The 24112-nt window shown below is 38.8% G+C and overlaps 2 pseudogenes; both read right to left on the minus strand.

Annotated features, from left to right (window-relative positions):
• LOC148011172 (uncharacterized) overlaps positions 1 to 14851 on the minus strand; it is a 47864-nt pseudogene extending 33013 nt beyond the window's left edge.
• Positions 14852 to 22013: 7162 nt separating this feature from the next.
• LOC148011173 (uncharacterized) lies at positions 22014 to 22730 on the minus strand (annotated as a pseudogene).
• Between the last annotated feature and the right edge of the window lie 1382 nt (positions 22731 to 24112).

Consider the following 24112-nt stretch of genomic DNA (forward strand, 5'->3'; position numbering starts at 1 on the left):
CCAAGAAGCTTCTAAAGCTTCTGAGCCACATGGGGGGGGGGGAACAAACTCTGATTCGACGGCATTTTGATGGCTGGGGGCGCGGACTGCAACGGTAGAGAGCGACGCCGTCCTGGCATTCGGCAGTAATTAGTGCCTCCTCTCCTTCTCTCCCCCTCACAGCCAGATCCTTCACTCCCTTGTTCCTGAGGCAGCGACGATCACCTCTCTCTTCCTTACTTAGAGTTGGGCACTTTCCTTCACAGCAGCATTATTAAGGTCTTCACAGCAGCGCCCTCCTGCCTCTCCCAACATCCACCATTTAAATAGGGGGAGGGGATAAGATCCTCCCTCCCCCACGCGTTGAGCTGCATGCTTCAGAGTGTAAGCAAGCAAGCTCCAGCAAGGAGCTTGCTTCACATTCTATTCCCCTCTTTCTCCAGCTCGACAGTCGGCTTTAGGAGAGGAAATTTTTTTTGCCTTTATTTAAATTTTTTTTAAAATATCCCTATGTCTTATAGAAGTAGTTCATGTGTGGGAAAAAATCAGAATGTTACATGAATATTGTCCAAAGAATTGCATTGCATGGAAGGGAAACCATGAACTTACTTGTTGCATGCGAGGATGCTTAGATTTTAAGTTGGGTTAAATGTTGTAGGATGGATTAAGTCAATAAATAGCCCTATGACATTCACTCATGCATGAACTTCTTTATCGAAGTTTTTTTAGAAGAAGATGCATTTCATATTAAATCATGAATTCAATGCATTGGAAAAAGGGTTTATAGGTATAGTTCTTGTTAAAACTCAACATAGGTTTCTATACGAGTTAGTCCTAAATTTTCAATCATTAAAGCTTGTTTCTATTGCATCATTATAGATTTAGCGCAAGGGAAAAGAAATGATCATTGAAATCTTTTAGCTGCATAGAAGGAAAAGTCTATGAATTCGAATCACATATTTGCATGGAATGTTATATTTTGCAATTACTTACATCTCTTAGGAAAAGGATTTGCATCTCTTCTAAGGAAAGATCACCTCTAGTCGCAAGACAATTGGATCAGTTAGGTAATTTTTCATAAGGGTGTAACTCAAATGATAACCACTTCAATGCGCTAGGTAGAGTTAAGCTGCGTTAAAATTCTACTTAGTATCGCACTCGGAAAAACCGACTTGATAATTCCTACCTCAAAGGTCCTACCCACATTCATGGAATGTTAGGGTTAGTTAGACGCCCATACAATAACGATCTAGGTTTTTTTCCCTAGGGTAAATTGGCCTAATACTAAACTTTCGATTGAGTTTAGAAACCCTAGGGCCAAACGTTTTCAGCCTAGTATGGTTCGGGTTGGCTTGAGTCAAGAGGACTTCCCAAACCCTACATCTTGACCACGTATTTCTTGACCAAGGAACACCGTTTGACAGGAGAAATGATCCCACAAGTTAGGTGCGACACTTGTCTCGTGCAACAAGTCACAATGACTCATGGTTCTTGTGTCTAGAACACAAAATGGTATCGCCACTCCTTAGAACGAGGTTGGAAAGTCCTAAGTCCAAGTCAAACTATCTTGAGGATGAGTGGTCATCCTGCTACATCGCCTTTCCCTGAGGTTGATTTGCCAAGTTAGGGAAATTATGTATTTCCTAGCAAGAAATAGACCAATCAAGTTGGCGCGACGAGGTTGCCCAAGATTTATTGTCTTAGTTTAAGGAACCTAAGGTGTTTGTTAATTTTGGTTAACAGTGTATAAACCCTAACCCAAGGATAAAAGGGTAAATAAATAACAAAACCCTTAGGGGATCTTGCCAAGTTGCAATTGATCCCGAATCGAATGTTGGATGCATTTGGAGAGAAGGATTCACACCTTAGCCGTTGGCCAAATAAAGGACGACTCGATTGATTGTGTTTGTACACTTAGGAGCAGTGTTTGTACTTCTTTGCTCAATGAACTAAAGATGGAAAAATAATTAATGCTTCAGGTTGAAGGCCTGGAGGGAGAGGCAGCACCAATTACCCCCGACTGTCTGCCTGACCCTAACCAAGGGGGTTGTTAGCCGCGCCAGGTACGTGGACCGAAACCATTGTGAGAGATCTCTCCGTGGGTGCTACTTAGAGTAGGAGGACGCTTGGGTGCTAGGGGGGGCTTTGGTCATAAATCCCTTGCCGTCGGGTCCTGCTCAAGAGGCTGACGTGACTTGAGATTGGATCTCGATGCCCACATACTAGTCTACGAGTGAAAACTTGGATTAGTAATCCCTAAGGATTGCTGGATTGCCTTTGGGCAGATTATGGATTAGCCCTCGGGCTGGATTATGAATTAGCCTTCGGGCTGGATTATATAATGTATTCCAAAGACTCATAAATAAGATCAATTGTTGAAAAGGAACTTGTTTGACAATTTTTTTCTATGTCAGTGCTTAAATTACGTGAAGGAACCGATGAATAATTGGCTAATTAAGGAAGCTATTTTTGCGTGTCAAACTAAATGTGGTAGGTAATTAGATAACTAAAGCAACCCTGAGGAAAGTGTGGTGGATGTGGCCATGGGTCCATCCTATGGAAGGGTGGTCTCGGTTGGCCGAGATTTTTTCTCAAAGGAATTTGACAACAAGGAACGATGACCTAGAATCTAGGATACTAGAGTTCCGAATTATGTTGTTTTGGGGGAACAGAATGGGACTATGCCTTACGGGCAGAGAGGTCGAGCTTTGCATCCCTCTCATTTCCCATTCTCCTTGAACCAAGTGCAGCATGAATCCTCTGACCCTAACATTTTTGCGTAAAGTAGTTCATCTGGGATTTGACTCTAGCTACCATTCTAGGAATTTGACCACTAGGAAAACCTTGATTCAGGTCGGCCCTAAGTGGAAATGACCGGAATGCTTTCGCTTCATGGCAGACTCGGGAAGACCTAGATCGCAAACCCCTGACATTCCGTGGGAGTGCAAGGCGGCGCTTTCTAGACTCTCTTCCCGATGGGCTGCTAAGATGTGTCCTACAAGTGAACATATGGACATGTTACAATTGGTATCAGAGAGAACCAATGAGAAATTGATATTTACAAGAAAACTTAATGAGGAGAAGTACAGAAAATGTTGCTGTTACATAACATTTCCTTACTTAATTATCAATGCTGACTTGTAGAGTCGCGAAGCATGGAACAGATTCTTGGTATTCCATGTTATGTTTATGACTACGATGCATGCTTCGACTTATTGACGAAGGCTCAATATGATGAATATCCTAGACTGCATCTACAATCCTTCACCCCTGTACATGGAACGGAGATGGACGTGGGATTTAGGAATTTATTGCATAGCTGCCCTCCGACTTGCGTACCTTCGAACCAACTTGAAGAGAATCAAGTGGATGGAAGACTTAAAGATCGTGAAGTTGTTCATCTTTGTTGAGGCTCATGCAAACGCAACCTTACATGTCGGCGGTCGAAAGATCAAGTAGAACAAGTATGTGTACGAAGAAGTGACTCGAATAATCCATGTTGACATAATCAAGGTGTTGGGACGTTACGAGAAGAATGGGTATCAAAGGAAATGATACCCTAATCTTCCAATGACCTATCGATTCCTGAAAATTCATGACCCCAATCCATATTATTACTCAGTTCTCGTAGCTCAATGTAACACAATCTTATTCTCCCCAAATTAATGTATGAGCTTGTTCCATTTTCCCAAGAATAATTGTACTCTGAAAGGGCTATACCCACATGAATGAAATAGACTTTTTATCAATGATTGTCTTGACTGTGAGTATTGATAAAGAAGTTAAGTGATTAGGTCACTTGGCTAAAAGCTGAACTGGACATGAAATGTAATGAGAGAAACGCTTAGCAAGTTTTTAACATAAAGAATCTCATTGCCAGGCACAATCTCAAGTCCAGATCCCTAGTCCGACCCCTACACCAAGTACGACTGTAATTCAAGAGAAGAAGTTCCTTCTCAAGCAGATCAAGCCACCAGAATTTGACGACAAAGGAAGGACCATCCAAACTGATGCTGAGATCTGGATCGAATCTATGGAGGATTACTTTGAAGTAGCAGGTACTGCACCCGCTAACCAAGAAATGCTCGCAAAATTGAAGCTTACCGGCGAAGCAAGACTTTGGTGGAAGCAATAGTACAGAGACGAAGGGATCTCAGAAGGGTCAGCTACTTGGGAAAAGCTTAAAAGAGCAGTGCGAGGGAAATATTTACCACCTGCCTACCATACGTAGAAGATGAACAAGTTCTATGAGCTGAAACAGCTTCGTATATCTCTTGATGCATACTATTCAAAGTTCGTCTCTCTTTTGAAGTATGTGCCACAAATGGATATGACACAATAGGTGTCAAAGTTTTGTGCTGGATTAAACCCACCTGTAAACACCCACCTCGAATCAATGTGCCTGACAGATCTATAGGATGCGCTCATTCGAGCTACACCCATAATATAGGAGGTGCAGACCAGAAATAACAAGACTTAGTCTTACAATGGTCAGAACAAGGGACTGTATAGGTCCCAGGCAAAGAGAGGACAAGGCCAAAATCAGGGACAAAGGAAGAGAGCTAGGGCAAACACTGCCAACAATTTTGTTCCTACCCAAGGTAATGGCCACAATCTCTGTTGGTTCCATTGCAACGAGCCTGGTCATTTTAAAAGGCAGTGTCCCAAGCTTAACGGTGGGCAACGTCAAGGACCATCCCAATGAATGGTCCATGGCCAAGGAGCCGCTGTCAGGGCCAGAGGAAGAATCACCAATGTTTCCAACAGGGAGACTTGCGATGAAGAAGACCTAACCACGGAAGCAGACTTTGAGAGGGCAACAGTCCATGCTGCTCTCCACAAGAAAGACCCCAATCGCCAATTCTCAATGATTCAAACACCATCAGATTATCAAGGTAAAAGCTTCAAAACCTTGATTGATTGTGGCAGTACACATTCCTTCATTTCACCAGCTTGTGCAAGAAGATTAGGAATAGCCACAATAGAAGCACCTACCTTACTTGTGGAATTAGCAAATGGTCGTGAGGTCACTTGTACTAGGCAAACTGCTAAGGTGGAATTCCTTATGGGAGGAAAGTCGACTTCGGTCAGATTCAAGGTTATGAACCTAGGTATCCATGAGTGTTTGCTCGAAATGGATTGGCTTAAACCTAATGATGCCCACATTCACTGTGGAAAGGGACAAGTTTCCTTTCAAAAATCTAAAGGGGAATTGGTCACAACTCAAGGAGAGGTTGGTAGGCCAAAAATTCAACTGGACAAAGCATCTCGGATAATAAAAGGAGTTAGAAATGGGCTACCTATCTATTTGATTAAGCTAAATAAGCTAGATTAGAATCAGGAGTCTAGGGAAGAACTTTCATCGCTAAAGGAGTACGCAAACGTATTTCCTGAAGAGCTGACAGAACTTCCACCTCAAAGGGAAGCGATCATGAAATCAAGCTAGCGCCAAGAGTTGCACCAATCACAAAGAGGCCATATAGGATATCCATTCCGAAAGCGATTGAGCTAAAGGAGCAACTTAAGCAATTGTTAGATCAAGGCTACATCTGTCCTAGCAGCTCACCATGGGGAGCTCTAGTGCTATTCTAGAAGAAGAAGAATGGAACGCTTCAGTTATGCATAGACTACAGAGGGTTGAATCAATCAACCATTAAGAACAAATACCCCATTCCAAGAAAAGATGAACTTCTTGACCATCTTCAAGGTGCGAAGATCTTCTGCAAGATCGATCTCAGGTCTGGATATTATCAAATAAGGATCAAGACCCGAAGCTACAAGCAAAGTGTGAAGAATTCTCTATCAATAGTGGACTTGTCTACTATAGAACAAGATTATGTATACCGGCAAGCTAGTCACTCAAGCACAAGATGCTTTGGGAAGCCCATGACTCCCCTTTTTCAGGACATCCTAGCTATGCCAAGACCCTCAATGCAGTCAGAAATAGCTATTTTTGGAAAAGGCTTAAAGATGATGTTCTCAAATATGTCACTGTATGTTTGTCTTGTCAACACATTAAGGCCGAACATGTCAAAATGTAACAACTCCAAAACAACTGACAAAGAGGAAGAAGCAAAGAAAATTAGTGGAGGCTGAGAGGACGGCTGAGGCGCTGCTGTAAAGCCAGACGTGATGCCGCTAATCACCAATTATAGCTGCTGCTGCAGTCTGATCCCCCACCCACATCGCCGTCAGCAGCATCAGGCGGCCGGTCTCGCTGCCAAGGAGATCAAGATAAGGAGTCACTGTTGTTTGACAGCCACCGTAACGCCGCCTGGGAGTCATCCCCCCCCCCCACGTGCCCTTTGTGAGGTTTCTGGAAGGCCCTTGGAAGCTTCCAAGGGTGGGCTTCCTAAGCCCTCCCTCCTGTGGCCGTTAAGAAACTACCCCCCCTCCCCCCACCTCAAAAATTCCCCCCTTAGAGCTTTATAAGCCCCCTTTCCCCCCCCCAAAAAGGTTTTACCTTAAAGCCCTTTTTCTCCCCGTATCTTAAATCCCCCTAAGGGCCCCTTTTCCCCATGCGAAAATTCTTTTTTTGGCCCTTTCATACCTTGTTTCCCCCCTCCACACATAAAGAAAAGACGGGGTTAAGGGTTTTTTTTTGACACCTTCTTTCCCATACCAAAAGCCCTCGTAAGGGTCTTTTTCACTTTCCATTTTCCCCTTCCTTGTAAGTCTTTAAAAGGCCATTAAGCCCTTTCCTGTGGCTTTAATGAGCCTTACTCGTGGAGGATTTTAAAATACCCCATTCCCTGGTTTTTAAACCCTTTCCGTGGTTTCTCCCCTCCTCCACAAGTATCCCTTCAAAGAGCTTATACGAAAGGAAGGAAAAGAAAACTCATAAAGGACCATGGAATTTCAAAAGGGAGTTCACAAAGCTGCATCCACGATGAAAAGGCTGCATTCGCGATGGCCCCTAAGAAAGCCCAAGGCGCAACCACGGGAGGGTCGTCTCCTAGCATCCACGTGGACATCTCACCACAAGTCTAGGTTTTTATTCCTAGTTTTTATTTTACATCGTTATAATTTAATTAGACGTAGAGGATTTTTTTGGAAATAGGATGCATTTTTCGTCTTAAATGCTTCCAAAAAATTAGCTCATGACAGAGGAATTCAATCATTAGCATTTTTTATAAAATGAACAAAATAAAGTAAGTAGAATATTGATATGCGTTCCTAGCAAGTAGTTTTTGTGCATTTCGATGAACTGAACTTAGATTATTGTCCATATTTTCAAAACGGAATTAAGATAGTGCACTCTGTTTAGGCATGGAAGTATAAATTGCATGTCGCATTATTAGGCCATATCTTCTTCGCAATGAGTCATCATGGAAAGTGCTAAGAATCCATAGGAAAGTGCAAGGCATGAAATGATTCCTAAGTTGCATAAATTGGTCAATTATCGTTTTTCAACTACATAATTATTAGTAAAAGGTTGCTTGTTTAGTATGAATCTTGTTTACAAGTTATAGGATGATTAATTAGAATTAGGTTATAACCTAATCTATGCTCGATATTAAATCGATAAGTTAGGATTGAAAATCAATTTACGCATAGATAATGAGTCATGTGTTTATGGAAATTATAGCATAATTATCTTCAAGAATTAAACAAATTGGCATAAACCTAAACACCTAAAACCGCGGAGTACTCGTTTTAGAAAGAGTTAATTCAATTCCAAAGAACTCACTAGGATTTAATACGTGACCTAATCGGACGTATTGCTAAAACTGAAACTCCTATACCCTAAATACTTACACACATTCACCGAATGTAGGGACAATGGAACATACTTGAGAAGTGGTCTAGGGTTTGTCCCTAAGAATATTTCGCTAAAAAGATGGAAACTTGGATTAGTAATCCCTGTGGATTGCTAGATAGCCTTCGGGCAGATTGTGGATAAGCCTACGGGCTGCACTTTATGTATTTCAAAGATAAATATGATAACATGTTAACAGGAACTTGTTTGACATTGTTTTTCTATGTCAAGTGATATGGTTACGTGAAGGAACCAGTGCCTAACAGGTTAATTAAGGAGCTGATTGATACATGTCCAACTAAATGTGTGTAATTAATTAACTAAAACAACCTGAGGAAAGTGTGGTGGATGTGGCCATAGGTCTGTCGTATGGATGGGTGGTCCTGGTTGGCCGGGAACTTTTCTTAGTTCACGATTGACAGCCAGAAGATTGTCAAAGAACATGAACAATAAAAGTGTTGACCTAGAGTTATAATTGATTCTGATTTACGTTGTTTTAGGGGAACAGAATGGAACTATGCCTTATGACAAAGAGGTTGAGCTTCACATCCCTCTTGTTTTCCATTCTCCTTGAACTAAGTGAAGTGTGAATCCACTTCGGACCTGGCGTTTTTGCGTAAAGTAGTTCGCTTGGGTTTGACGCTAGTTGCCGTTAGGAAATGACCAATAGGGAAAACCCTAATTCAGGCCGGTCCTAAGTGGGAATGGATGGAATACTTCCGCTACATGGCAGACGCGGAAAGTCCTAGATCGCAAACCCCGTAACATTCCATGGGAGTGCCGGGCGGAGCTTTCTAGACATCGTTTCCGATGGACTGCTAAGACGTGTCTTGAAGATACAAGTGGACACGTTATAGTTGGTATCAGAGCCAACCAACAATGGAATTGTTTTTATAAAATCTTAATAAGATAAAACAAAGCAAATATTGCTGTCCAAACATTTCCCTACTTTCAATGTTGTCTTGCAGAATTACGAAGCGTGAAACAAGTTCTTAGTGTTCCGGGTCACGTTTATGACTGCGATGCATTCCCCTAATTATCGACAAAGGGTTGAGATGATGAATATCCTAGAGCAGATCTATAATCCATCGCCTTTGTACATGGAGCGAAGATGGACGGGTGCCTCAGGAATCTACTATATAGCTGCCCACCGGTTTGCATACCTTCAAACCAACCTAAAGAGGATCAAGAGTTTGGAAGACCTAAAAGTCGTGAAGCTGTTCATTTTTGTGGAAGCTCACGTAAATTCAACTTTACATATTCGAGGTCAGAGAATTCAACTGAACTCATATGTATATGAGGAAGTGACTCATGTAATCCCCGTCAACAGGATTAAAGTGTTGGGGTGCCATGGGAAGAATGGGTTCCAAAGGAAAGGATACCCTGAACTTCCAATGATTTACCGATTCCTAAAGATCCATGACGCGAAACCATACTATTATACAAATCCTGTAGATAAATGTAATACAAAATTATTCTCCCCAAACTAAATGTAACAGTTGGCTTATCATTGCAAGAAATGTTGTATTCCAAAAGGGTTATACCCATATAAATATAATAAGACTTCTTTTTATCAATGTCTATTCTGTCCTTGAGAATTGATAAGAAGTTAAGTGGTTAGATTGCTTGATTGAATTGAAAATGAAATATGAATCGGAGCGATTATCGATTAATAAAGAAACCTTAGTCTAGGCACAACCCTAGGAATAGGTTCCTAGTTCGCCTCCTACATCAAGTACTGTGGTAATCCAGGAGAAGAAGTTTCTTCTCAAGCAGATTAAGCGGCCCGAATTTGACGGGTGAGACAGGTACGTTCAAGCAGATGCTGAAATTTGGATTGAATCCATGGAGGATTACTTTGAAGTAGCCACTACTGCACCCGCCAATCAGGCTATGCTCGCCAAGCTAAAGCTCATTGGCGAAGCCAAGCTTTGGTGGAAGCAATGGTGTAGGGATCAAGGGATTGGGGAAGGATCTGTTACCTGGGAGAAGCTGAAGAAAGCCGTGCACGGAAGATATTTACCACCTGCATATCGCATGCAGAAAATGAACGAGTTTTACGAGCTAAAACAGTTGGGATTCACTCTTGACATATACTATTCTGAATTTGTCTCACTTCTTAAGTATGCGCCACAGATGGACATGACACAGCAGGTGTCCAAATTTTGTGCTGGTTTAAATCCACCAGTAAATACAAGTCTCGAATCTATGCATCTATCAGATCTTTAGGACACTCTCATTCGAGTTGCGCCCATAATTTAGGAGGTGCAGGCTAGACCAAGGGGTGACAAAACTTGATCCTATAATGACTCGAATAGAGGAGCATTCAGGCCTCAAATGAAGAGAGTTTAAGGTCATAATCAAGGACAAAGAAAGAAAGCAAGAACTAATAACGTCAACAACTTTGTTCCTACTCAAAGCAATGGCCGAAACCTCCATTGTTTCCATTGCAACGAGCCCAGTCATTTCAAGAGGCAATGTCCCAAGCTTGGAGGAGGACATTGTCAAGCACCTTTCCAAGGAACGGGCCGTGGTCAAGGAGCTGCTACCCGAGGTAGAGGAAGAACCGCGTGCGTTGCCAATAGGCAAAAGTGCGAAGAAGAAGAAGATCTGACCATGGAAGCAGAGTTTGAAAGGGCGACAGTCCATACCGCTCTTCACAAGAAAGGCCCGAATCGCTAGTTCTTGGTGATTCAAATACCGTCAGACTATCAAATTAAAGGTTTCAAGACCTTGATTGATTGTGGCAGTACACATTCCTTTATCTCACCAACATGTGCAAAAATATTAGGAATAGACATAGTAGATGCACCTATCTTGCTTGTGGAATTGGCAAATGGTCTTTCAAAAGCCGACTACATTCAGAAGCCGACTACTAAGGTGGAATTTTTTCTGGGAGGAAAAACGACTTCGGTCAAATTCAGACTTATGAATTTAGGTATCCATGAGTGTCTACTCGGAATGGATTGGCTTAAGCCTAAGGACACCCACATTCATTGTGGGAAGGGCCAAGTTTCCTTTCGAAACTCTAAAAGGGAATTAGTCACAACTCAAGGTAAGGCTAGAAATCCAAAAATCCAATTGACCAAAGCATCTCGAATCATAAAAGGAGTCAAAAAAGGATTACTTGTCTACTTGATTAAGCTCAACAAGTTAGATGAGAAGCAAGAGTCTAGTGTCCCCTAAACTTCTCAGATCCAACCTTGAGGGTTGAAGCTTCAAGGAAGATGTTGGAAGAGATGGATGACCAAATAAAGTCAATAAGACATGACATCCAAGCCGCCAAGGATATACAGAAGGCATACATGGATTTGAAGCATCAAGATAGAATCTTGGAGGAAGGAGATATGGTATACATTCGCATACGTCCTAAGAAGAGTTCCCTATCCTTAGGAGATTACAAAAAGCTATGTCCAAGGTATTGTGGACCATACAAGATCCTCAAATGCCTAGGACCTAATGCTTATAGATTGCAACTCGTTGAGTACCTAAAAGTTCATAATGTATTCCATATCAGCCTATTGAAGAAGTACGTACCTAATCCTAACCATGTACTTGATGACCAATAAGTTGTAATGCCTAGTCAAGGAGTCCTTGAACTAAGGCCTGATAGGATCTTAGATGTTAGGAAGAGACAATTGAGATCCAGAACCTTGAGAGAATGCCTCGTCCAGTTGGAGAGATTATCCCAAAGAGGATGCCACTTGGATAGATGAAGGCACTCTCAACCATCAATATCCCTAGCTTATCACGAGATGAGGACATCTCGATTCCTCCAAGGGGGAGAGAATGTAACAACTCCAAAATATGCAATTCGCATACGAAAGCCCTCATAGGGATAATATTTTTTTAAACTGGATAAATGACAAAAAAAATTGTTGTTATTCCCCTTATTCCCCCCAGCCGATTGTCGAGCTGGAGGAGGAGGGGAATAGAAGGAGTGACTAAGCTCCTTGATGGAGCTTGCAGAAGAGAAGTGGCCATGCCCGCTACCATGCTGGGGAGGGAGGATCCCCCTCCCCTTACCTATATAAATTGGGGGTGGTGCATGCAATGAGGTGGACAAAAGGGCTGCCAGGAGATACTCTGTGTGTGAAATCATGAGAGATTGGGAGGATGTGAGAGCCGTCATTCTATCAATAACTCACAAAGAGGACGAAGCAAAGAAAATTAGTGGAGGCTGAGAGGACGGCTGAGGTGCTGTCGTAAATCCAGACGTGACGCTGCCAATCCCCAATTGCAGCTGTCGCTTCAGTCTAATCCCCCGCCCACATCACCATCAGCAACATCACGAGGCCAATTGGTGTCAAGGAGATCAAGATAAGGAGTCATTGTCATTTAATAGCCGTCGTAACACCACCTGGGAGTCATTTTCCCCTCCCACGTGCCCTTTGTGAGGTTTCTGAAAGGCCCTTGGAAGCTTCCAAGGGTCGGCTTCCTAAGCCCCCCCTCCTATGGCCTTTAAGACTACCCCTCCCCCCCCTCAAAAATTCCCCCCTTAGGGCTCTATAAGCCCCCTTTCCCCCCCCAAAAAGGTTTTACGTTAAAGCCCCTTTTTCTCCCCATATCTTAAATCCCCCTAAGGGCCCCTTTTCCCCCATGCAAAAATTCTTTTTTTGGCCCTTTCATACCTTGTTTCCCCCCTCCACACAAAAAGAAAAGAGGGGGTTAAGGGTTTTTTTTTACACCTTCTTTTCCATACCAAAAGCCCTTGTAAGGGTCTTTTTCACTTTCCATTTTCCCCTTTCTTGTAAGTCTTTAAAAGGCCATTAAGCCCTTTCCGGTGGCTTTGATGAGCCTTACTCACTGAGGATTTTAAAATACCCCCTTCTCGGGTTTTTAAACCCTTTCCGAGGTTTCTCCCCTCCTCCACAAGTATCCCTTCAAAGAGCTTATACGAAAGGAAGGAAAAGAAAACTCATAAAGGACCGTGGAATTTCAAAAGGGAGTTCACAAAGCTGCATCCATGATGGAAAGGCTGCATTCGCGATGGCCACTAAGAAAGCCCAAGGCGCAACCGTGGGAGGGTCATCTCCTAGCATCCACGTGGACATCTCACCACGTCCAAGTTTTTCTTCCTAATTTTTATTTTACGTCATTATAATTTAATTGGACGTAGAGGATCTTTTTGGAAATAGGATGCATTTTTTGTCTTAAATGCTTTTGAAAAATTAGCTCACGACGGAGGAATTCAATCATTAGAATTTTTTATAAAATGAACAAAATAAAGTAAGTAGAAGATTGATATGCGTTCCTAGCAAGTAGTTTTTGTGCATTTCGATGAACTGAACTGAGATTATTGTCCATATTTTCAAAACGGAATTAAGATAGTGCACTCCGTTTAGGCATGGAAGTATAAATTGCATGTCGCATTATTAGGCCATATCTTCTTCGCAATGAGTCATCATGGAAAGTGCTAAGAATCCGTAGGAAAGTGCAAGGCATGAAATGATTCCTAAGTTGCATAAATTGGTCAATTATCGTTTTTCAACTGCATAATTATTAGTAAAAGGTTGCTTGTTTAGCATGAATCTTGTTTGCAAGTTATAGGATGATTATTTAGAATTAGGTTATAACCTAATCTATGCTCAATTTTAAATCGATAAGTTAGGATTGAAAATCAATTTACGCGTAGACAATGAGTCATGTGTTTATAGAAATGATAGCGTAATTATCTTCAAGAATTAAACAAATTGGCATAAACCTAAACACCTAAAACCGCAGAGTACTCGTTTTAGAAATAGTTAATTCAATTCCAAAGAACTCACTAGGATTTAATACGTGACCTAATCGCACATATTGCTAAAACTGAAACTCCTATACCCTAAATACTTACCCACATTCATGGAATGTAGGGACAATGGAACATACTTGAGAAGTGATCTAGGGTTTGTCCCCAAGAATATTTTGCTAAAAAGATGGAAACTTGGATTAGTAATCCCTGTGGATTGCTGGATAGCCTTCGAGCACATTGTGGATAAGCCTACGGGCAGCACTTTATGTATTTCAAAGATAAATATGATAACTTGTTAACAAGGAACTTCTTTGACATTGTTTTTCTATGTCAAGTGATATGATTACGTGAAGGAACCAGTGCCTAACAGGTTAATTAAGGAGTTGATTGATACATGTCCAACTAAATGTGTTAGGTAATTCCATAGGTCCATCCTATGGATGGGTGGTCCGTCCTATGGATGGGTGGTCCTGGTTCGCCGGGAACTTTTCTCAATTCACAATGGATAGCCAGAAGATCGTCAAAGAACACGAACAACAAAAGTGTTGACCTAGAGTTATAATTGATTCTGATTTACGCTGTTTTAGGGGAACGGAATGGGACTATGCCTTATGGCAGAGAGGTTGAGCTTCTCATCCCTCTCATTTCCCATTCTCCTTGATCCAAGTGCAGTGTGAATCCGCTTCAGAGGTGGCGTTTCTGTGTAAAGTAGTTCGCTTGGGTTTGATGCTAGTTGCCGTTAGGAAATGACCAATAGGGAAAACCCTAATTCAGGTCGGTCCTAAGTGGGAACGGCCGGAATACTTTCTCTACGTGGCAGATGTGGAAAGTCCTAGATCGCAAACCCCGTAACATTCCATGGGAGTGCCGGGCGCAGCTTTCTATACATCCTTTCCGATGGACTGCTAAGACATGTCTTGAAGATACGAGTGGACACGTTATAGTTGGTATCAGAGCCAACGAACAATGGAATTGTTTTTATAAAATCTTAATAAGATAATCGATGGAGCTTGCAGAAGAGAAGTGGCCATGCCCGCTACCATGCTGGGGAGGGAGGATTCCCCTCCCCTTACCTATATAAACTGGGGGTGGTGCATGCAATGAGGGGGACAAAAGGGCTGCCAGGAGATACTCTGTGTGTGAAATCGTGAGAGATTGGGAGGATGTGAGAGCCTTCATTCTATCAATAACTCACAAAGAGGAGGAAGCAAAGAAAATTAGTTGAGGCTAAGAGGACGACTGAGGTGCTGTCATAAATCCAGACGTGACGCCGCCAATCCCCAATTGCAGCTGCCGCTTCAGTCTGATCCCCTGCCCACATCGCCATCAGCAACATCACGAGGCCAATTGCTGTCGAGGAGATCAAGATAAGGAGTCATTGTCGTTTAATAGCCGCCGTAACACCACCTGGGAGTCATTTTCCCCTCCCATGTGCCCTTTGTGAGGTTTCTGAAAGGCCCTTGGAAGCTTCCAAGGGTGGGCTTCCTAAGTCCCCCCCTCATGTGGCCTTTAAGACTACCCCTCCCCCCCCCTCAAAAATTCCCCCCTTAGGGCTCTATAAGCCCCCTTTCCCCCCCCCAAAAACTCTACCTTAAAGCCCCTTTTTCTCCCCGTATCTTAAATCCCCCTAAGGGCCCCTTTTCCCCCATGCAAAAATTCTTTTTTTGGCCCTTTCATACCTTGTTTCCCCCCTCCACAAAAAGATAGGAGGGGGTTAAGGGTTTTTTTTTACACCTTCTTTCCCATACCAAAAGCCCTGGTAAGGTCTTTTTCACATTCCATTTTCCCCTTTCTTGTAAGCCTTTAAAAGGCCATTATGATAAGGCTATTTACATATGTGCAATAACTAGATGGTGTGGAGTTGCAGAGCAAGGTTTCTGGCTTCTCAAAACGGTGTGATAGGTATGTTATTGATTTTTGATGGATCAAAGTCATACTTGTAAATAGAATGGTATAGTTCTCACTTTTGTCTCCATCATCTCAAGCCTTGCCAAGCCACAGTACAACCTAATTCAGAGTTTGGAATGTAACATACTTCCACAAGCTGTGTTGACTTGCATTATTCATAGGCAACATAGGTTTTACACAAAAAAAAATTAAACATGTCAGTTTTAGATATTGAGAAATTTTATGACAATCTTCAGGCACAAGGTGCCTCAATGACCAACACTAAATGAAGATGACTTTTACTTCAAGCATACTTGGATGGCTTGGACGAGGTGGATAACTAATCCAATGCGCATTCTGGAGTCTAGAGTATCATTTTTCTCTTTTTTTCTTCTCAATTTTGTGCACTATTGCAGTTGCTATTTTATGCATTCACTGCAAGCTTTAAGTAGAGTTTTTGTTTCCACGTTTTTATTTATGATCAAGCTTTGTCTTGTATTTTGAGGTCCTAATGTTAGGTAGACATTATATGCCTCAAATCTTTTGCAAAATCCTAAAGCTTGGCTGTACAATTATGAGAAGAATGGACCTTTACATTTGGTAGCCCCTTAGGTTATTCAGTTTTCACTATGCACATTTACTTCATTATCTTTTGCAAGTTTGCTCTTGGAAGTTTTTTAAATTTGCCGAAGAAATATATAGTTTCATTGAGTGAGACTCAGCTTCTATCGCTTGATCTTGTAGGTTGAGATTAATAATCAATTGTTAGCTTTCTTATTGTAGCATGACTTTGGATGACCTCCATTGGCTCTTGTTTTAAGCAGCAAATGTACTTTATAGGTTTGTTTGGAGTTTTAGCATATAGCTTTTTTTTCACAAATCACTTTTTCCTTGTATTACTTTTGATATGCTCTTGCCACATAGAACATTAGGACATATTTTTTGCTTCACATGTGAAAGCATGAAAGATAAAGATTATGTGGCTTGTGTATTGTATGCACAATGTTCTCAAATATAATCATTGTATAAAGGATCTTGATGGACCTATTAGATCATGCTCACAAGAGGCAATTTCTTTTTTTTTGGTTATAACACGATGATGTTTTTGAAGTCACATGATATATGCTTTTAGAAAACTTATTAGTGCTTTCAAGAAGGTTTTCTTATGTTTTCCTATATTGTCGTACTTCATTTAACTTGATTATTTTTCGGCCTTTGGTAGGGGCTAAATAGATGGTCTGAATCTACCCGCTTATGAGGTATTGGTTATGGTCAGTAATTTTGTAACTCAATTGTTTGCTAGCCACTAGTAGGGGCCGAATCAGTTTTTTGCTTCCTAGTGCATGCATGAAGGTTCTACTATTGTAAAGATTTTCATGATTGAATCCTTTAAGTATACATATCATTTATGGTGATAACTCACACCAAAAAAAACTTGTATCTCTTTACAAATGCCAATTTACTGTGTGAGCCGATGCTTCTTTCATGAAGTCCCCTTTGCTTTGATTCAGAAGAAGAACTTGTATATGGGACTTTCTAGTGTAAGTGCAAAGTCATGTCTTGTGCACCCTTAATTCCATTGATGTAAATGTTTTGATAGACTTTAATGGCATGTTAATGGGAATTTTTGTTGTTTTGGTTATGTATATCCTCTTTTCTACATTTGCTTGTGCTATTGTTCTTATTTCCATAGCTTATGGTCTTGAAAGTGTCCAACTAGGGTGGTTGATGTGGATAGTTAGTATTTGATGGTTCTTACTTCCACATCTTATGCTCTTCAAAGTGTCCAATCAGGGTGGTTGATGTGGATGGTCAGTATCAAACAGGTTTCAATAAGCAATGTAAGTCATGAAGGATGGTATTCAACTCATTCTATGCATACTCTCTTGCTTGCTTATCTTGGTAGATAGGCAGCAATAGAGAGTCATGTGGGACAAAGAGTCACGTGGGGCAACAGAGTACCCGATACGCAACAACAGTCGTCAACAGATTAATTAGTAGTGAAATTAAAGGAAAAGAAAACGATCTTTTGAACGTATGGAAAAAACGACTCTTCTACTAAGTTGCATCTGCCAACCTAGTTATTAAAAGCCCTACAAACTAGTCTAGTACTATTGCATATATGTTTAAAGGATTTAAGTTCTTGAGTAATGTTATTGGAGCATTTACTTTCAATAATAAGATATGAGGAAACACCATATTAGAGATTTTGGGAATTTTCCAAGTCCCACTTTGAATGAATGTCTTACTTTTGTGAATGAAAGAGAGCACCATGTTTGTGTTTATCTTTAAAGGGCAGTTTGTATGTTACAAATATGAGATCACACATCTTGAGAGCTTAAATGATGAATGTAAGCTATGTGGCTGTTATGAGATTTGGAATTCACCTCTATCTTTTCTAGCATACTAACAAAATATGATGTTGTATGGTGGTGGAAACATCAAGGAGGCTTAACTAGTATATACCTAGGAAATTTCCAAGTTTAATGTAAGAATACAAAGGTTTGATGGAGTGGAGAGAGAATTTAGAATAGAAGAGCCTTAAACATTGTATGAAAATATGTTATCATGGCCAAAATTTATAATGTTATGGATTTGAAGATATTATAATACGAGTTTTTTCTTTTAGATATAGCATCATTTAAAGTGACATGTATAAGTTTCATGAACTAGGACCTTAAAAGAGTCACCACTAACTAGGTGTGGTTTAATAACTTGATCTAATACCATATCGTCATAAGTTTGGATAACCTATGATCTGATGGTTCCTTTTTTGTGTAAACCAATAAACACAAGTATGTCAAATAATTGCTCACTCCATTTATATTTTTTGTATGTATATGCATGATATATAAATATCTTTTATTCAAAATTTATATCTATCTTGACAATATATGGACAAGATGGATATTGACTTTGGCCAAAATTAACTAGCTTCACACTTTGACTAGCTAAATGAATTTTGATATCATAAAATGAAGATTTATATACCAAGCTAGAAGTTTATGATTTTTCTAAGACTAAAGATTTAACCTTTGACCAATGGTTTGTGTTTCCAAAGAAATAGACATAAATTTTATTATCATTTAAGACTTATTTGTTTGCTAAGACATAAAGTTAAAAAAAATTATAAGAAATTTCAACACAATTAACTAATGTTATTGAAAGAATAAAAAACATTAAGTAGATTCTCTCATTGATATTGGTGGCGTTTAAAAATACCAAGGTAACTACACAAAACACTTTAAATTTTTAACAAGCATATATTTCATAGCCATGCAAAAGCCCTTAATGTAAGGGATATATTTACTATGGAAGTCAAAATTAGTCCATATAGAGTCACTGTCTTGTTGCATCATGTATATTGGAAAAATACAACTTTTGTAGATAGCTGCACTACCATTTATGAAATGTGTGATATTCTAACTCATGAGCAAGTTGCATTGTTTCCATATCTTTCAAAGTAGAGACTAAAGGAGTCTACTTCAACATGGATAATTGTGAGTTGTTCAATGTAAGTGATAGACGATGTGAAGCATTTGTTGAGTATGCTTGTATAGTAGATGGCTATAAAGTACAAAATAGGATTTAAACCACTTTATAAGAATTTTCAACACAATTAGCTAATATTATTGAAAGAATAAAAAACATTAAGTATATTCTCTCATTGATATTGGTGGTGTTTAGAAACATAAAGGTAAGTACATAAAACACTTTAAATTTCTAACAAGCATATATTTCATAGCCTTACAAAATCCTTTAATGTAAGGGTTATATTTATTATGAAAGTCAAAATTAGTCCATATAGAGTCAATGCCTTCTTGTTACATCATGTATATTGAAAAAGTAAATTTTTTGTAGATTTTGTATAAAACATTTAGCTACACTACCATTTATGAAATGTTTGTAATATCCAAACTCATGAGCAAGTTACATTGCTTCCATATCTTTCAAAGTAGAGACTAAAGGAGTTTACTTCAACATGGATAATTGTGAATTGTTCAATGTAAGTGATAGATGATGTGAGGCATTTGTTGAGTATGTTTGTATAATAGACTATCATAAAGTACAAAATAGGATTTAAACCACTTTATAACAAATTTCAACACAATTAACTAATGTTATTGAAACAATAAAAAACATCAAGTAGATTCTCTCATTGATATTGGTGATGTTTAGAAACACCAAGGTAACTACATAAAACACTTTAAATTTCTAACAAGCATATATTTCATAGTCATGCAAAAGCCTTTAATATAAGTGATATATCTATTATGAAAGTCAAAATTAGTCCATATAAAGTTAGCGCCTTCTTGTTACATCATGTATATTGGAAAAATACAAATTTTGTAGATTTTGTATAAAACGTTTAGCTGCACTACCATTTATGAAATGTTTGTGATATCCTAACTCATGAGCAAGTTGCATTGCTTCCATATCTTTCAAAGTAGAGACTAAAGGAGTCTGCTTCAACATGGATAATTGTGAGCTATTCAATGTAAGAGACGGATGACGTGAGGCATTTGTTGAGGATGTTTGTATAATAGATGGTCTCTTGAAGCAAGAAGTAATTGAAGGTTGAACATATATACCATCTTTATCAATCATGGTCTTGTGCGGTGCTGATGATGAAGATGAAATACCATCATTCTTTGCTCTAGTCCATTCATGAATGACAGCCTTAAATCTAGCATAAAATTCATGTCCATATTGAATTAGATCTTGTCCATATCGATCAAACTTGATGAATTCACATGCATCATGGTATTTGCTTAAGTGAGTCAAGTATGGTAGAAGTTCTTTGATCAAGATAGAGTCTTCACGATCAATATCAAATGTTTTTGGATAAATGCAATTCTCAACAGGATTTGGACATCCTTTGTAAGGACTATCATCTATGAGAATAGTCTTGGTATACTGACAAACATCTCCATATTGATCCCATACATATTTCAGAGGCTTGAACATTGCTTCTAATCCCATCTTATCTAGCCTATATATGATTTTGAGTTGATGTCTATGACATTGTTCTTGACTCCAAATCATGAAGAAATGATACTTCCTTTTTGCATGGATCTCCAAGCACTTAATAACTGCCATGGCATTCTTATGTAAAGCTATTGACCAAACTCCCACTTGGAATCTTGCAAATAAGGTTTCAAGAAACTCCATACATCCAGGTTGAAGAACAAGCCATTGCTTTCCCATTTGAAAGCTTTGAAACATTTTAGACTTAGCAAAGCATCGTTGTAAAAGAAGACCATTGAGATTAAGTATTACACATAATTGTGTTACATTTCTTATCAAGGAAACATCAACCACATCATCGTGCTCTACTGTTGTTGAATCAGTTAGATATCCAACCATAGATGTCTTAGTTGAAGTTACAAAGAAGAAAAAGAAGCACATTAGATTCATTTACTTCCTCATCATTCTACCTAATGTTTGAGCTATAAAGTGGCATAGAACACTAAAGCAATTCAACTTCACATTGATAAATACATAAATAGGTACTACTTAAAAAATGATGTCTTAAGAAAAGAGACATTTGACCATGTGGTCAAATCTAATCAAAAGTAATATCATGAGGTGAAAAAAATATATATGATGTTTTTTTTGAAGTAAAATTTATTCTAATAAAGTCATTTTTCCATACCCACTTTTTATCGCTAATTATAAGTATAATTGAGATATTAACAATAGATTCTTGTAATTAGTTACACAAATTATATTATCATTATAATATTTAACATACTCAATTTTTTAAAAGGCCTTCAAAATGGCATGTACAAAGAAGGTGTTTATTTGTCCTACTTATTAAAAGAAAATTTAAACATGATACTTTTGATCATGTGACAAAAACTATGTCACATATAAGTGACACATGACAATTTAATTGAGATAAGTTATACTCTATTTGAATAAGGAATAAGCTTTCATAGTTTCTTCTTAAGGACTAACCATTCTATTTTTGAACTAGTTATATCCCATAGATATTTAAACTCACGAATTGTAACAATGATTTTACCTTAATATTCCATATACACATCTCAAAAGATACATTGGAGAGAAATCTTTGTTGCGATATTTATTATTGAGGTAAAACTCCTTTGGGAGGTGCAATGAATCTTTTTTGGGGTGTGCAATATATTGTTGGCTTTCTTATCCTAAGGTACATGCATATGCATACACTAGTGATGTAGTAAAAGAGGCTATAAGAGATAAGAGATTTGACCATGTGGACAAATCTAACGAAAACTAACATGACAAGATCATAACACAACACATATAAGAGTTTAATTGAAATAAGATCTAAAATAGACTTAAGTAAATTTTGCATAGCTAGCTCAAAATTTTCATTATGATAAGTATTCTTACACACTAGATTACAATTAAACAATTATCCTTACAAAGGATGATAAATTTTAATGAGCTCTTTAATACTGATTTGGCAAAATATTTACTTAAATAGATTTTTAAAACCAAACATTCATGGTACCTTTTATAAAAAATTAAAAAACTAAAGACATAGTTTCTTTAATTAATATCATCAAAGAAAGAAAATATTGCAAATGCTAATGGAAGTAACTTCTCAAGAAAAAAATCAAAATTACATCAATATGTCTTCCTTGATGAAAGGAGAAGGAACGGAGTTTAAACACCTAAAGTAGCCCTTAATTTCTCTTTCATAATTAGACTTGCTATATCTTGACATGATTCTTCTATGCTTTCGGGTGGTACTTCAAGAACTTGAACTTCAGTAGGAGGAACCTCTTGGGAGTTTGAATTTTGTTTGGCACTCTCCTGGACCCTCCACAATTGTGCTTCAACCTCTCTTTACTCTTGAGTGTTGCAAACCACTGCAATGGTCTTTATATGATTTACCAATGCCACCTTAAATGCAAGTCCACTTGCATATACATCAAATACAACCTCATGAGCATCATTGAATGCTTTGATTGTAGTCTCCATAACTGTCATTTTCTTTCTCAAATTGGCCTTTGCAATCCTTTGTTCTTCTTCAAGATCTTCATCATGGCACTCCTTATCCAAGCCTTCAAAGTCCAAAATGGAAGGTTTGTTGACATTGTTTTTATATCGCTCAAATTTGATGAAGCTTTTCTCCATGGTCATTAATGTCAAAACCACAAAAGAATCTATAGATCCAAAAGCAAACATTCTATCCATTGGTAGGAAGTCAACACTACCAACTAGCATGCGATACTTGCAAGAAATGCTTTGAAGAGAATTTTCCAAAGTTGCCATTTTCTTTCGATGAAGAAATGATAACAACATGAATTGTTTAGGTTCACATGTCATTTGTAGTAGAGTGGATACAACCTTTCCAAACTTTATAGAGTCCCATTTCATTCCCTCAACCCCATGTGCTACATCTAGAACAACAACCCTAATGATAATTGGATCTCTGTAAACATTAAGTATAAGATCAAAGGTTTCTAGATTGCATCCGACAACATATACACGCCAAGGGGAAGTAGTGGAGGATTGAAGAGGATTTTACTTTTTTCCAATTAGGAAGTTCACAATATCTTTTGCTCCATTTGGTAGGGACCCTGCATCAACTCCATGTGTGAGCTTCTTTGATACCCAATCATTGCAAATGCCTAAAATCTTTGTGTAGACTTCATCATTGATATCATAATCATCAACATGCTCTTCCCAAGTCTTCATCACAGTTCTACTTTCTAGAACTGAAGCATTGAAAAGAGTGACTAATTCCTCCTTTAGGACCCTATCTTGCTTGATTTTCTAATTATCCCTTGTTTCCATGTCAATCATAACTTCGTTATCCCATTTGTTTCTAAGAAAAATGATATGATCTTCATTGATCTCCCTTATAGTGTAAGGATTTCTCCATCCTTTAAAACCATAAGGCAATGAAATGCAGCAGGAGAAGGTTGCCTTCCCTTTTTTCTCGAACTCTCCTCTTGGGATATAAGTTCACCTCTAGAGTATCTCTTTATGATTTTGATCCAACTATCAAATATTTATTGGGAGCTAACAATCATATAACAATCTCTAGATGCACAATTTTCTCCAATGTATGCCACAAATCTCTGCAAAAAAAAGATCAAAATAGTGAGCATAGAACAAAAGAAAGAGCATCACACTAATCTTCACAAAAAAAAAAGGTAAGCTTATATGTGATTACCTGCCATGGTACTCTTTGAGAGCTTGTCTTAGAAAGCCCTTGTTGGGGTTTTGGTGGAGGACTAAATGCTAGCCACCACTGATTTCTTAATTGTTAAAGTTGCTCAACATAAGGGGCATTCTTCATAACATTATGTGATTCCATATTTGTCATTTGTGAAAGCTCAATGCACATTTCCGCAGGACAATCAACTAATATTCTAGCATTTCTTGTGGTGTATAAATGCTTGGTTGCTAGACAAAATGTAGTATTTCTCTAAATATGTATCTTTCCTGCATGAATTGAGTGAAGCCCTGATATAATCCAATAACTATAAGTGTCCAACTTATTAGCATCCACCTCATCACGATGCATGGGTCTTTTCTCCTTGTTGTCTTGTACAAAAGGCATAAGATATGCTGTTGTTGCTGGGTTCATGGGATTCTTTATGAAAGACATGGTTAGCTTCTCTACATAATCCCAACATAGTGACCTATAAGCATACAAAGGAGGTGCCTCATAACACCTATCAACGAGAATATGAAATTGTGTTATTGGACCAAATGGAAAGAATTTTTCAAACATGTGAAATCCTAATTCT

Source organism: Lygodium microphyllum, chromosome 28 (assembly GCF_053477565.2).
Source record: "Lygodium microphyllum isolate KBCC chromosome 28, Lygodium_microphyllum_v1.1.10, whole genome shotgun sequence".
NCBI classification, from domain to species: Eukaryota; Viridiplantae; Streptophyta; class Polypodiopsida; order Schizaeales; family Lygodiaceae; genus Lygodium; species Lygodium microphyllum.